We start from the raw sequence: 16413 nt of genomic DNA, 5'->3' as shown, positions 1-16413 counted from the left end.
CTTCAAAGCCCTCTGCTTCTCATTTAAGCTTCTCTATTTCTTTAGAGGGAAATGCTTAGGCTTGCTAAGAGCCAAATCAAGAAACTACAATGAGAAGGTTCACTTGTGTGACCATTTAGGAGACAAATTTCTAAGCAATCACCTTGATTTCTATCCTTACGCACTTCAGCTCCTTATACTTACTGCCACCCTTTTGGGGGAGCCCTTCCTTAAAAAGTAATTCTCGCTTTCATTATAAACTTCCCCTGTGGGGGCTCTGAACTCTAGCTTTCTCCACCCATTTATCCAGCAATCTTTCTCACCCACTTTTCATCTTCCAGAAATTTACCAAACCCTTCCTCTCAGCATTTGGAGCTAGAAGTTCTCACATTTAACTGAATTCATATTTTTGATGGAATAAGTTCAAAGACTCAGGCATTGTTTTGGATTAGAGAAGACATCTGAAGTCCCAACTGGCCATAAGTTAAAGAAGTTCAACAAGATGAAAAGAATTGAGCAGGAAGCTAAATGAAGGGCTAAGAGGAAATGAATCAAATCTAAAGTGCTGGACAAAATTGAAGACAAAGGACATAAAAGGCCTCAAATCCAGATGTTCTGGTGGCTGAACAGTGGCATGAAATAGGAAAGACAAAGATCTGACCCTGGTGCTAAAATAGAGGTCGCCTAGGCTCAGTCCTTTCTATGGTTTTTCTGGGGATGAGCAGTCCTTAGGAACAGACGTTAAAAGCAATGTCACACATATTTGGGGTCACACCTTTTTCCCATGGTGTGACCCCTTTTCCCAAGGTGTGACCCCAAATAGGGCAGCAGCAGGAAGCTCTATGCTATTTAAATGGGGAAAAAATGTTTTCCCATAGAAGCAGCATGTGATGTCACTAACTTACTTCATTCAGAAGGACTATGTTCAGATTTTATTGAGACTCCTTATACATCCATGAAAACAATGAAAAAGGCAAAGGTTTTTTTTGTTTTTTTGTTTTTTTTGAGAGAGAGAAAGAGCATATGAGTAGGGAGGAGGGGCAGAGGGTGAGAGAAAAAGAATCCCAAGCAGGCTCCACTCCCAGTGCAGAGCCCGATGCAGGGCTTGATCCCATAACACCAGGATCATGACCTGAGCAGAAATCAAGAGTCATACGCTCAATCGACTGAGCCACCCAGGCACCCTGAAAGGTAAAGATATTTTTTTAACATGCAGCTAAAATTTTGTCCATACACCCAAACCAGTGTTCTATTGATAGAGCAAATGAAATTGGCCAAGGGTGTGAATGGTCGTTTCATTCAGCAACCATGCACTGACCAATTTAATAACCCATTAAGAAACAGTCAATTTAGTTAAAAAAAAAAAAAGGTTGAAAGTATGTACATGTGTGTATGTATATGTGCTCAACCCAAAGTAGCAGATATTCATAGAAGAATGAGTCTTTGATTCTCATGACCACCCAGCATGCTCTCGTTCTAGGAATTCTAATTGCCTTGGTCTTAAAAACAATTGAGCAAAGAGTTATTTCCATATCTACTTTTAGGAAAGATAATGAAAACAACACAGTCTGAAAAATTTAAAGTACTCTGTGTTCATATGTGTGGCACTCATCCCACTGGGAGTAGAAAGACACCGAAGTTCAGAAGTGAATCATCACCTCCAGAACCAAAGTGCCTGCAGCCTTTGGGTCTAACTTCATTTCTGTGGAAATGAGGCAGTTCAGCCATGCACGGAAATTAATGTGTACATGGGGGAAAGTGCTAAACAAAATATGAATTGTAATGAAATCTAAAACACCAGTGGCTCTATTGTTATGTGCTTTCTGTGATCATGAGGCAAAACAGCTTGGGTAATGAGAGGTCATGATGGCTAAAAATCAGAGCACTAATGGCTCTAACCCGCTGGTGAGAAGCAGTGATCTCAATAAAATGCCACGCTAATGGAAATAGCCCTTTTGGGAAAAGGCTGACATCTGTATCAGAGGAAAATGGAGAGAAATAGGGAAACCTTCTCCATCCACCTAAAAATGTATTGTTTCAACAAATAATGCCTTTTTAAATCAGTTGGGAAATTTCTTCTGCAAGTGCCTGCTTTTAATGCTTCTTCTACCTAGACTCTGATCTTCTAACTTTCCCTTGAGTAGGTGAATCAGCCAGCTGTATCTGTACTGTTTTAAGAAACATTCTTGGATTTGGTGAATATGAGAAGCATGAGCATGACATGAGAGGGCTGTAGTTAAGCCACAGGCAGAGGGGCTGCCAAGCCATAAAAGACGGCTTCCAAGTTGGGGCCAAGTATTACCTGAGGCTTAAAAATATTCAGTCATCCCCTAAGCCTCCCACCATATCCAAAACAAAACTGGGAAAGGTCTTCTCTGCTTCTATACAGCCCCTGCTGGAAGAAAACCTTTCCTTCAAAACTGTCTTTCAGTTGTTTGTTTTGTGTTTGTTTGGGAGCTGATTTTTACCTGGTTTTGATCAAAAAAGAAATGGGAAAAGGAACATCTTTGTGATTTGAAAATATCATTCAAACTTACTCTACAATACTCTGTCTACTTAGAAATAAATTGGATGTGTTTTCATAGTCTCATGAGGAATGAATGATTAAGAAATGAGCTTAATGTCTTTGCTTCCCTTCATGATTCTGGATGACAGACACCAAGGGGATAGAAGGATCCATTCTCTTTTCTTCCTAAAGAATTTTTTTTAAAGATTTTTAAAATAATCTCTACACACCACATGGGGCTCAAACTCACAACCCTCATATTAAGAGTCGCATACCAATTGGGCCAGCCAAGGGTCCTCTTCCTACCCACATTTTCTTCTTTTCTCTTCTCTGTGCACCTATATGTGTATTTTACCATCTTTTAAAATTTGCCACTTCACCTTTTCTTTTTAATTTACCATAATATGAAATTAAATGTATTTCAGCAAGTGTAATATATGATGAGGTTTTACATTCAATTTATGATCTTTCTCCTGTGTGGGGAGCATTAAAGTAACAGTTGCAACCCCTTGTAAGGGATAATTTTTTTTTAAGTTTAGACTTTTCTAAAAGTCCTGTGTCCTCTGCATGACATAGTTTCCCTTCCCTACCACCACATTATCCTATCAATGTGCGCAGCACTATTCAAGACCTAGCACAAATTCAAATCTTCTAAGAAATGTCCCTAATTCGTCAAGTCAAAATTAATCTTTTTTTCTTATATTTTGCATAGCACTCCAGACTTCTATTTTTTATTTCCTCTTTCATCCAATCAGCCACCCATTCATTCACTGTCATGGACTGAATTGTACCCTCTGTCACTTCCTCAAATTTATATGTGGAGGCCTTAACTCCCAATATGACTCTACTTGGAGATAGGGTCTTTAATGAGGTCACTAAGGTCATGAAGTAAAGGATTAGGGTAAGTTTGAATTAGGTAAGTTTGAATGACATTTTCACATGATAATTTCACATAACGAGAAATTTATTATTTTAATATACAAATGGTTATAACTAAATTGGATGAAGATGCAGAGACGCGTAATTGTGAAGAACAGAGAGAAAGTAAGAGAAAGAGATGAAATGATACCTGAAGACAAGACTAAAATCACTCATAAGGCAATGAGGTCATTAGGATAGGACCCTAATCCAATGGGATTGGTGTCCTCGCAAGAAGAAGAGGAGTCCCAGCAGTGTTTGCATGCAGAGAAAAGGCCATGTGAGAACAAAGCAAGGTGTCTATTGGCAAGCCAAGGAGAGAGGGCTCCAGAGAAACCAAATCTTGGATTTCTTGCCTCCATAACTGTGAGGAAACAAACGTTGTTGTCAAAGTCATCTGGTGCATGGTGTCTTGTCATGGCCATTGTGGCAGACTAATACACGCACCGAACTTGTACTGCAAGCTTACTGCATAGTGGGTGTCTTAGTCATGGTCCCTACACAGCACAGCCGGCTCTGTATCCATTGTACTGATACATGAGGCCTCTCTCCTCCACCCAAAGGGAAGCTCTTTGTGGACAGATCCAGCTCAGAGCTGGGCATAGGCCTTTGGCAGACTATAGTCATACACATCCCCTGAAGTAAAATCAAACGTTGTTCAAGCTATGTATTGAGCCTGAGAAGGGGAAGTCATTCGTGGTTTGACAGATGGCCTTCCCTCTCCTCAGGTCATGTTATAGCTCCTCTCAGCAGTGACGCTGCATACTTTTATCTCTCATTTTTGCCGGCACCCTCCTAACACCTAACTAGGAAGTTTCCAGGCTCAGGGAGCCCAGATCACGATGAGGATTCTGGCCATAGCCATGGTAACTGGAAATCCCCACCGCCCTGGCCAGCATCTGCCAAAGAAAGGCAGCAGTGTCCTATATCCACTCCTTTCCTCTCATGCACACCCTGATTTCCTTTGCACTAACAATTCACCTTGTTTTCACATTTAAAAAGGAGAAATGAGATGCATAAAACTCCCCCCTCTCTGTACCCCCTTGGCTTCTTTACAGTTGACTGCAAAAGACTGTCCAGGTTCAGGAAAATTGATTTTTGCCATTTAAATAATCTAATCTTCACAAACCTTTTAACACCCAAACAAAAACCATTTAAGGCACAGCAAGATAATTAATATTGAAAATAGTCCCCACAGGGGATCTGTATACCTGCCTGGCCACATTTTCCATTTGGAGGAAGTATCTGTTTGTAGTTTATGGAAAAGTCTACCTCACCAAACATGAATTCTTTTTTAATGGGCCTTTTCTTTCACATATTTTACAAATTGATTAACCTAACTGGCCAAATACTAATTAAAAATGCATTAGAAGCTGGTTTGTATTCAACAGCTTCGCTAATAGTCTTGTTGTTTTTGAAGCCCATTGAGTCAGAAAATCAATGCGATGGAGTCTACTTCTCCGCCATAGCCTCACACACTGTACAGACTCACTGGTGCAGGTGGGAATCACACTGGTAGGAGAGAGCTGAGCCAGGAGAAGGAGAGAAGTCATTATCTAATGGCCAAATGCTGCTATTAGCATTGCAAGCAAATTCAAGATGCACACGAGCATGGCAATATCCCATCCCTTATTACTCACTTTGACTTTTGTGAATTGAGAGCATGCAATGGAACCAGAGGAAGACTGACAGCCCTGCCAAGTTAGAACCGCCTGCCTCGCACAATCCTGCAGACGGTGCTCATGCCCAACCTCTCCCTCGCGGAGGAAACCCTTTCTCTTCCTAAGAGCCACCTCCAATCACATCTGTCCCTAAGGTAGGCTTTCTTACTCTGAAACTCATAAAGAAGCTTCTGGAAATCGGTGAACTTCCTGACCCAGAAACGTATGTGCATGCTTCTGGAGAGAGGACACATAGCTTGTAATAGATCTTTAAAGATGTCCCTGATCTAAAAAGTATCAGCAACAAGGAATTATCTTTTCATCCCATTGAATGCCATTCTCCCTTGTAACTATGGCTCCAGCTGCACTGGCTTTTTTGCCTTTCTACGATGAGCAGTACCTTCTCTACCTCAGGTCCCTCCACGTATTAGGTCCTACGCCTAGAGTGCTCCCCACTCCCACTGCCTAATTCTCTTACTCATCCTTCGGATGTTTGCTTCAGTATCACTCACTCCTCCAGACTATTCCTCCTAATAATTTTCTTCCAAGGCACCTATCACACTTTATAATTAATATCTGTACAATTATGTGACTTTTATCTTTCATTAGACTGTAAGCTCCAGAAGGATACAAACCATATCAGTCTCCATTGTTTTATCAGAACCTGAAACATCATATATAACTTATAATATTTGTTGTGTGGATGGAAAGTGAATGAATAATATGTGGATTAATGAATATCCCAAACACTACTTTCCATAAAGCCTCCTACAACTAAATTCATATATTCCTCTTAAGTTTCTGAAATTCCTAATTCTCAAGCAACTTACAGAGCAATGCTAGTCATTTGGGCACTATTTTTTGTTACCTGGTTATTTCACCTAAATAATCCTTGTGTATTCAACTGGCCAAAGAGCTCATGGGGACAGGGATGACTCCCATTTCACTTGGCTCATTGTTGAGCAAATATTATAAAATAATCAGTGTCATCTAATACCCCATAGCAAATCAGCCATCTTTAGCTCAGTCTCTTCCACACTAACTTACAATAATTGATAAGGTATTAAGTATGTGACCTGCCTCTCAGATTAATCATCACGTCCCTGACAGTCTGGAGTTTTCCTTCTCCACCAGAACAAAAAGAGTGGTGCTAGATTCTTAGCAGATTCGGTCAGCTTTATGGCTGACCATGACATGGAGCCCAGGGTTAGGCAGGCATAGACTGAAAAAAATATGTAAATGGGAAAAATGGTAAGACTAGTCTGAGTTTCTTATCTCCTTTGCCTGCCACAACTTGCAAATCCCCCACTGTAGAGGGCTAAAGAACATCAAACTAACCACCCATGGGCAACCTGGATTGGCATCCATTAGGGCTCCTGCCCCTATTCTTACAGCTATATTTTGATGAGTTACTTTATATCACTTCATCCCAGCAATGTTTTCTTCTCAGAAACATGCAATATTAACTACAGGGTTGGTCCGTATCTTTTTGATTTACTTCCCAACTGCTGTTCACCTTTAGGACAAACCCATATACTTAATCAGGCATTTGGCCTGACTGACGGGTAAATTTTGGACAGGTTAGGAAGAGGAGGTTCAAGATGGATGGCTGCATCTGGATGCCCAGAAGCTCAGGCAATGGGCGTATTTCATAACTCAATCAACAAGGACCTGAAGGCAGCCTTTGTCCTGTATCATTATTTACGATCAAGAATGGAGGAGCAAAATGCATGGAACTTATGAACCAGAAGAGATCCTGTTTAATATCCTGGAAAGAAGCAATATTATAGCAACTATAAAATCTGTATTGTTCTTGTGCCTTCAGATGCACCATGCTTTCAGAGTCAGAACATGGCAATGGTACACCTCCTTTGGGGAGGTCATGAAATTAAGCTGCATGTCTTTATATTAAGTTAGCCACAACTGTATCCAGAAGAGCAAATAACAGCATGTATCAAAAATCTCCAGGAAGAACAGTGTGCTTTGCCACAGAACTGCCCTAGTGTTAACTTGCTGTACTAGTTTGCTAGGGCTACCGTAACAAAATATCACAGACCAGGTGGCTCAGACAAAAGAAATTTATTTTCTCACAGGTCTGGAGACTCGTGGCTAGAAGACCAAGATCAAGGGGTCAGCAGATTTGGTTTGAAGGTGGCAGATGGCCATCTTCCTCACATGATCACCTCTTAGTCTGTGTGTCGTTTGTGTTCTAATCTCCTCTCCTTTCAGGACACCATTCCTATTGGATTAGGAATGCTACTTTAATTACCTTCTTAAAGGTCTTATATAGGTCAGATAGTCACATTCTGAGGCACTGGGGGTCTGAACTTCAACATATGAGTTTGGGGGACTCCTAGTCCAAAACGCCCCTGTTCCCTGGACTAACACTATTTCCTTCTAACATCTCTCCACATTTCCAGTATGTTTTCCATCTAAATCATACCATGATCAGAAATCCTTGCATCCTCCTGCTTAAAAACTAATTCCCATTTGCCTATAGATTATAGAATGAAGTCCACATGCTAGCCAGTCACACACAGCTCTTTCTGGTTCCAGGATTATGTGCATCTTTTCCATTCCCAAACTAATTGAACCCCTCCTTCTTTCCTGTATAGGTCTCTCTCTGTGCAGACTGTAAGCACAAGCTTCCTTCTGCCCACCTCCACCCCCATCCCAGGGACATCGACCTCAACCTTCCCCCACCAGCCACCACCCTCCAACACCACTACTATCATTTCAATCTTCCTAAATCCAAATCCTATCCATTTTTAAGAGAAATCTCAAATCCTTCTTTCTCTAGTAAATGTATTCAATATTTCCAACAGAAAGCAACCTTTCCTTCTTCTAAATTCCTAACCAAACTTAAGGTAACAATATAACATAGAAAGAAATATGTTCTCTTTAAAGAGAAGATGTAGATTAGTTTCCTGAGGCTACTACAACAAATTACTACAAATTTATGACATAAGCAACATAAATTGATTCTGTCACAGTTCTGGAGATGAGAAATTTAAAAGCAAGGTGTTGGCAGGACCGTACTCCCTCTTGAGGCTCTAAGGTCGAATTAACTTCCTTCCAACTTCTGGTGGCCATCAGCATCCCTTGACTCATAGCCACATCACCGCAATCTCTGTGGCCATGTTGCCTCCTCTTCCATCTGCATCAAGTTCCCCTCTGCCTTTCTCACATGAGACACATATTGGATTTAGGGCCCACCTGAATAATTGGGGAATTATTTTCCCTTTTCAAGATTCACAATTGTATTTGCAAAGACCCTTTTTCCAAATAAAGTAACACTGCTGGTTTGGGGAGTTAAGGCATAAACATTTCTTTGAGGAGGGTCACCATTCAACCTACTACAGAATTCTCAAGTCTGAGCTATCTTTATATCCCCGCAGTGTCTTACATAGTGGGTGTGCAACAAAATTGTGGAATGGATGAATAACAAGTAATGTTAATTCAATCCTAACCATTCATAACTTATTCACTGAATGAACAGACTGTTAGTCTGAAATAACACAATCAGTAGATGCTTCGCTGTTGCCAAGATAAAGATTTTAAGCATTGCTGATGCGAAAAAAAGCAAAGAAAATAATTGGTGGATTTCTGGTATAAACCTCTAAGCCAGATAAATTAAGAATTGATACTTTTCACATCCTTTTAAATTCTTTATTTAGACGCTTTTTGCTTTTCAATCAAAGAGAATTTTCTGTGTGTTTGCATTAAGATTTTTCTCTTAGTTTCTGTGTTTTAACTCCTGCAGTGCCAGGAGTGCTACAGTGCGTGATGGTATTATTCTCCTACTAAATAAAATGAAATGGACTCGCATTAAGCTGCAGTTCCATAGGTGTGTGAAAATCTTTTGCAAAGCATGAGATTTGTATATTTCTGAGAGTAAAGGGTAGATCATTAGTAAAGTGGCATCAGTGGGAAATGGGCAAAATGGCTGAAGAGGAGTGGGAGCTACAGGCTTCCAGTTTCAGAATGACTAAGTCTTGGGGATGAAAGGTACAGTATAGGGAATACAATCAATGGTACTGTAGCAGCGCTACATGGTGATAGCCTAGCTACACTTGTGGTGAGCATGACATAATGTACAGAGTTGTCCAATCACTATGTTGTTCACCTGAAACTAATGTTAACATTGTGGGTCAACTATACTTCAATGAAAAATAAAATTTTTAATTTAAAAATAAAAAAGAATAAAATATGGTATCATTTTTCATGAAATCATCATTTATTTCATAGGCAGAGATTGTAAGCATCACATATTGCAGCTTGTAGATTTTTTTTAAATACTAGTTTTATGTTAGCATAGTTACATAGCAAATAGGAAAGGAAGGCCTGTTTAAAACAATACCTTTAGCGTGGTCAACACTTCATCTGCCAAATCATATTCCTGTGCTGCAGTATCTCATTAAACCACATAAGAATCCTGAAAGGAAGGTAAAACCCACTTTATTCAAATATCTAATCGCTGCCAGGATTCTTTTCAGAATGCGTTCTTGTAATGATCAATAAAATCCCTTTCACCAGGAACAAATATTCATTGGGACCAATAAAGATAAATAGCTTTCTCTCTCTCTCTCTCTCTCTTTTTTTTTCTACAGAGCTTGTTAGAATCCAAGGCAGTGGAAAAGTTAGAAAAAGGCAGTGGAAAGGATATATCTTTGAAATAATTGAATAATGACTTTTAGAGTTGGAAAGAGTCTTAGAAACTCTGCAGGGATCAGACTTAGTTGAGGCTCAAAGGAGTTAAGTGGGACTTTTCCAAAGTCACAGTTTTCCTAAACAGTCAGAACTGGGACCCAGGTCTCCTGATTCCCATTCATATGAGGACCTGGTGACAGTCAGATGTGTCGAGGACGTGCCAGAACGTACAGAGCAACCCAGGGGGTGGGATCCTATAGCCCTTGTGTAGTATGTGGGCTCAGGAAGAGGGAAACCCCAGGGCTGTGCCAAAGGCAGCAATAACCATAGCAAGTAAAGCCACATATTAGTACCTCTTCTCAGCTCTGTGCTTGCTGCTGTCATATTAGTAGTGGGGTGGCCAGGCTGGGAGAATCTACACCATGGACACCAGCAGATGCTAAAAATTAGGTCTTTTTTGGAGAGATAGGGGATAGAGATGGCCAGTGGTTAAACATTGACCAGTATGCCATTGACGCAGCCCTCCCATCTTTCTTAGTAAGAAGAACAATGTTCACCCTTGATTTCCCAGACATATCAGAAAGCAATAAGCCCAAAATATTATTTTTCATTCTTTTTTTTAAATTTTTAACGTTTATTTATTTTTGAGAGAGAAGGAGACAGAAGGCAAGTGGGGAAGGAGGAGAGAGAGACACACACACAGAATCTGAAAGCAGGCTCCAGGCTCTGAGCCGTCAGCATGGAGCTCAACACAGGGCTCAAACCCACAAACTCTGAGATCATGACCTAAGCCAAAGTCAGACGCTTAACCAACTGAGCCACCCAGATGTCCCTATTTTTCATTCTTTGATGTCTGGATACGAAATTAAATAACAAGGACAGCAACTATTTATGACAGGCTTACCATGTGTCAGACACTATCCTCAGGGGCTTACTTTTCAGATGCCTTACCACTCTTTAAATCTGAGAAACAGCCATTTAAGGCAGCTATGCTTATTTTCCCATTTTAAAAATGAGGAATTTAAAGCCCAGAGTAGATAGGTAATTTACCCACTTTGACTGATGGTAAGTGGAAGAACCAGAATTGAGAACCAGATTTTGCTCCAAAGCCTCTGTTCTGTCGCCAGTATCATGCCTCCTCTGAACCCAGCCCTGTAAGCCATATTCTTTGAAATAGTAATTATTGGCTCCTGTCAACTAGTTCCAGATGTTGTGCTAGGCCATGTGGAAACACACATCATCATTTCGCAGAGTGTGTGTTATTCCCATCTTGCATGGGGCAGATACCTGAACTGGTGATCGGAAAGACGAAGTGATTTGCTCTCAGTCAGAAAGCTGGGAAGTGGTAGGATGGGAGGCACCAGACCTGTGCATCCCAGACTCTTCTCTTCCCAAGCTGCCGTAAGCAGCCCTGTAAACAGACAGCAATGAAATGTGATGACACTTGGGGAATGTGACTAAGATGCCAGTGTTGTCACCTCTCCCCAAGTGTCACCTTTTGGCTTTTGTTTTCCACATCACAGGCAGTTCTGATGCAATTTCGACTCCTACAAGACTGAGGGAGTTAATAACATATGTAACTCAGAGCTCTTGGAATAAAAGAGCTGAACAGATTGACCATTGACCATGACATTTACAACCCAAGGCTCCTGAAAGCCATCACTGTCATTGATAGACCTTTATTTTCACTTGGAATTATCATAAAAGAAACCTTTTTCTCTTACTTATTTAGAGAAAGCCTCACCTCTCAGGCCAAGAATGAGAATGCTTTTCAAATTCTTGGGCCCCAACATGGCTTTTGAGGTTTGAATTGGAGCAAAGGCTTCAAACAAGAATGGTGACAGAAACATTGTATTTATTACCAGTCATTGTTTCCTAATTTACTCCACACTTTTTGTTGTTGAAAATAATTTTAAAGTAAAATGAAAGTCCAAAACCCACACAAACTATACTAAGAAAAGCCAAAAATGATTGTGGTGGGTTTAAAAAAAAACCTTCTCAATAAACTATGAAAACTGATAGGACTAGTTAGAATGCAAACAAGGCTCTACCAATTTTAAAACCCAATATATGGCATTAGGTGCCCAGTGAAACTCAGATCCACCTCTCTAAACTTCTGCAAGCACCTGGTTAATTTGCTTGCCTATATTTAGCTCCACATGGTGCCCCAGTACTGTACTATGTATTAAAAAACTTGCCGTAGTAACTCATTATCTAAGAAGATAAAGCCAACATTTGCAAAACCATCACAGCATAGGTACACATTAAATGGCACAGTCCAGACTGTAAATGCTTCAGTATAGAAAACCAGTGTGTGTCGTCGATTTGGACTGGAACAGGCAGGAAATGGTCAGAGAAAATCAGCTTAGGTAAGAGTGGGCAAGAAAAGGACTGTGTCCTTCATGATGAACCTATTATGCAAATTATGAAGAAGCCGTTCCAAGTGGAAGAGAAGGCAAACCCAAAATTCTAGAGATGGGATTGAGCCTACTATAATCTGGGAACATTTTTCAGACGTTTTTCCCAGGTGATAAATGAGAGTAAAAAGGAACATGGGGCCAATGTGAAGGTCACGCACGGGAGTTTGAGTTCAGGTGGAAGGCACCTCTGACTCACTCTACGTCTTTCAGAAGGAAATAACATGATGGAAGTGGTGATGTAAGGAAACTCCCCTCTGCCTCTGCCACCCCAGTCTCCACCTGTGGGTCTCTCTTTGCTTCGCTACAGTGAGCCAGTCAGTCCTAGCTGAGCCAGTTCACACGAGCTTCAGCAGAAGGAGCAACTATACCCTTGGCCCAGTCTATGGAGCTCGACAAGATTTTCCTTCACATTCTCAGCATTCTGACACTGAATTTTCAAATATTTCTATAACCTGCCAAGAGATGTGGGTATCTGCTGATGACTGCTGGGTTCCCACGTGGCCTTCCATCCTTGGGGCACCCCCGAGATATGATGCCTAAGGTCTTCATTCCACCTTGACATCCCCCCTCTGCGGACGTGAGATGATGTTTACCTTAAAGCTCTTTTGGTGTCCAAGGCACAAAGGCTTCATGCGCTTTCCCTTGGGTGAAGACTGCCTGGATTCACCACCTCGGTACTCCAACCATCTACCAAATCCCTGGCATTGGACTGACTGCTAATCCCTGTCATATACCTGTACTATGACTAAGAGTGTTATGTCCTCTGAATTGTCCTAGCCCACTCAGCTGCATCTCAACTATCATAGATCACCTGAGCCATCAGATCAGGAATTCTAGATCCGCCTCATCTGGAATGTTGTTCTGTCACCTGATTAGCTGGTAAACTTCTATTCATCCCCCCAGTCTCAGTTCAAAAATTCTTTTCCCACCCCTCTCTCACTCCACATGTTGTCTCTCTCTCAAAATAAATGAATATTAAAAAAAAAAAAAAAAAGGGTGGGAGGCTGGGTGGCTCAGTTGGTTAAGCATCTGACTCTTGATTTTAGCTCAGGTCATGACTTCACTGTTATTAAGATTAAGCCCTGTGTTGGACTCTGCAATGACAGTATGGAGCCTGCCTGGGACTCTCTCTCTCTTTCTCTCTCTGCCCTGCCCCACTCGTGTTCATTCATTCTCTCTCTCTCTCTCTCTCTCTCTTAAAATAAACATTGAAGAAAAGCCTTCTCCTCTCCCTCTCCTCCTCCCTTTCACTCATGTGCCCTCTAGTATAGACTTCTCCTGTCCCTACTATGCCCCATAAATATTTCCACCATGTCAGGAAAGGTTGGACTGCAAACATGTGATGTGTCTATCTTGCCCAGCAGACTGTGAGCCCCTAGAGAGTAAGGTCTTGAGAATCTCTTACCTGTGGCATTGGCACCTCACACACGTAGAGGACAGATGCTCAGTGGTGGTTCTAGAGTCAGGTCATAGCTCTTTTTTCCTCTCTAACTGCTCTGGGTTAACTGCAACCAGTCACAAGATCAAACAGTTTGGCCACAGCCTTGTGAAGGAACAACTGAAAAGAGGTATCCTGGGGCAGCAGGGGACCACATTCTACACACTGCACTCTGTTCCACCCCGGTGTCAAGAAGATAAGAAATGGCATGGAAGAGTATGTGCTTGCTCCTACATTTACATTTATCACACCGTATTATAGTTTAATTATCTGCCTCCCTATTAGATTGTAACCTTCATGGGATTCAGAACCACTTCCTTTTCATTTCTGTGTCTCCAGGCCCTCTCAATACCGAAACCTTGGGATGGGTCATGACTCATCAATGGCTCCATGCTGAGGGCCAGTCTCCACCTCCTGCCACCATGATACACTTACTCCCACATCCCCAGAGAATTAGAGGGAGAAGGATGTAGAGGTTGTGAGGAGAGGGTGGTATGGTTGACTAAAGTGTGTCAAATATCCAGAACTGAGACCTATGCACCACCCCGAGGCATAAACTCCAGGGATGGCCGACCTCTTAACTATAGTCAGCAACTGGAAACTTTTATTTCAGAAGAAAACAGCATCTTGGTGAAGAGATCTGCTACCTTCAGAAATCCCAGGTTTCTACTGAACAGAGACAGGAGGGTGGCACAAGAAGAGGGGGCAATCTAAGACACTGCCTAACAAAAAAGAATATTTGGCTCATTTCCTGACTTCAAGAAATACGAAACTCTCAGCCTAAAGAAACATTAGAAGTTTATGACGCAGAAACAAGTAGCTTGTGTGTGATGCATTTCCAACTTCTGGCAAGGCAGCTATTAGAATGGAATGCTCTCCAATGGATGGGACCAGATTAGACTCCATTGCTACCAGCCAAACACGACTCAGGAAAATAGGCAATTGCATGCAAATGGGAAGTGATTAGTATTACCTCTGCTGTTAGACTCTCCCCAATGGGAAGGTGACAGAGCACTCATTTGCAATCAACTATTAGAAAAAGCAGACATGTGTCTGGGTTGTCTTTTAAAGATGTCGCTTTGTCTCTGCATCTTTCCCTGAATAGTGTTAAATTATTTATTCATTCATTGATTCAGCAACATTAACTGAGTATCTAGCTCCTTGTGCCAAGCCAAGTGCTCAGCCTTGCAGTTCAAAGATATATAAGACGACACTTACCCTCAAGGAGTTTATAGACTAGTAGGGGAAAAGGGTGAATAATCAATTAAAATTACAGTAATGGAGATATGCTCAGATGCTAGAAGGCAGAAAAAAAAAAAAAAGCCAGCTAAGCAAGACTTTGTTTTGTTTTCTTTGGGAGTGGGAGTGGGAAATAAGGTGTCTGGAAGGGTAGGTTTCCAGGCAGAATCCATTGTTATGGTGAGTCCTAGGGTTTAAGAGTCAGCCAGGCACAGGGAGGTGGGGGACACCAGGCACCAAGGTGAGGTAGAAGGTCATGCTGTGAAAACCACAGCTCTTCACACAGTATGGAGGAGCAAAAAAGGCACAGGGCAGAGGGGAGACAGGGACGGGTTGGCTCAATAGTGCATCAGGGCACACCTTAGGAGATCCCGTTAAGATTTCTTTTTTACCTAAAGACAAACAGTGTTTGAAGTATTTGTTAATAACTCATCAACAATCTAACCATCTAAGTGTGGAATTTCTATCAGGGTTATAGTCTATTTTTATTTGTTTTTGTTGGGGAGAAGGGAAATGGATAGAGAACATTTTAATCCCTTTAGTATCAGTGATTTTAATCTCATAGATTTCAGAGCTGCAAGAGACCTTAAAGGTTGCTTAATTCAATCCTTTTATTTTACAGATGAAGAAACTGATCTCTACAAGGATTAGATGACTTGCTCAAGGTCACATAAATAATGAAAGCAATAGAAGCCACGTCTCTTTAATTTTACGTCCTTTGAGAATGTGACAGAAATTCAGGAACAAGCTTGGCTCTCTATGTGCATCAGTTCTCAGTAACCTAACCTTTCCCATTAAATCTCAATTTAGGAGCTTTCCCTTCCAGTTCTGTCCTTCTTAACTCCTCAGTATTCCAAGATTATGGCCCCTTTATTAACCATGAAACACTTTCCTACCTTCCTACCCCCACTCCACCCTGCCAGAAACTTTTGACATATGAAGAGCATAGATATAAATCCTTGCCCACCCAGGCATGGCTGAAAGCTATCAAGATATGGGGATGTCATAGCTTCGGGTGCTTCAGTCCTCATTAAATCATTTTGCTGGGTGGGTTTTTTTTTTTTAAGTATTTAGGTAATTGTCTCTGATTTAAATATTCCCTGGAAATATGTGACTAACAGACCTCAGAAGATCTCTGAATTATTTCCAGCACCAGCCAGGGATCTTACCCTTTTCTTTAGGCCCCGCCTCTCTCAAACTAGAAATTCAGTCTAACAAAAATGCCAATATTTCTTGATCTGGCTGTCTTCATTTCACAACTCTGGAGACATCCTTACTATTCCTTGTAAAATTTGGTACTATGCCATGGTCATCATTAAAAGGGAGATTTTAGTTTTTATAAACTATATTTTAAGGAAGTGAGTCAGACCATGGAAAAATTTGGCCAACCTGGCTTCCTTAGACAAATCTCATGTGAGAACCATGTTCAATAATAGAGTCTAGCAGAAACCCTCCTGGAATAATGTGAAAGTGTCCTGATTTACTTCAAGAAAAATCACCAGCAGCTGTGAATTCGACCATCAAAATCTAACTACTACCTTCACATTATCCCAGGGAGTGAGGGCTAGAGCAGGCTTAAGTTATTCAAGTTTGTAGAGCAAC

The sequence above is a fragment of the Crocuta crocuta genome, unplaced genomic scaffold, assembly GCF_008692635.1.
Source record: "Crocuta crocuta isolate KB4526 unplaced genomic scaffold, BGI_CrCroc_1.0 scaffold256, whole genome shotgun sequence".
Taxonomy (NCBI): domain Eukaryota; kingdom Metazoa; phylum Chordata; class Mammalia; order Carnivora; family Hyaenidae; genus Crocuta; species Crocuta crocuta.
Note: the sequence above shows the minus strand (reverse complement) of the source record.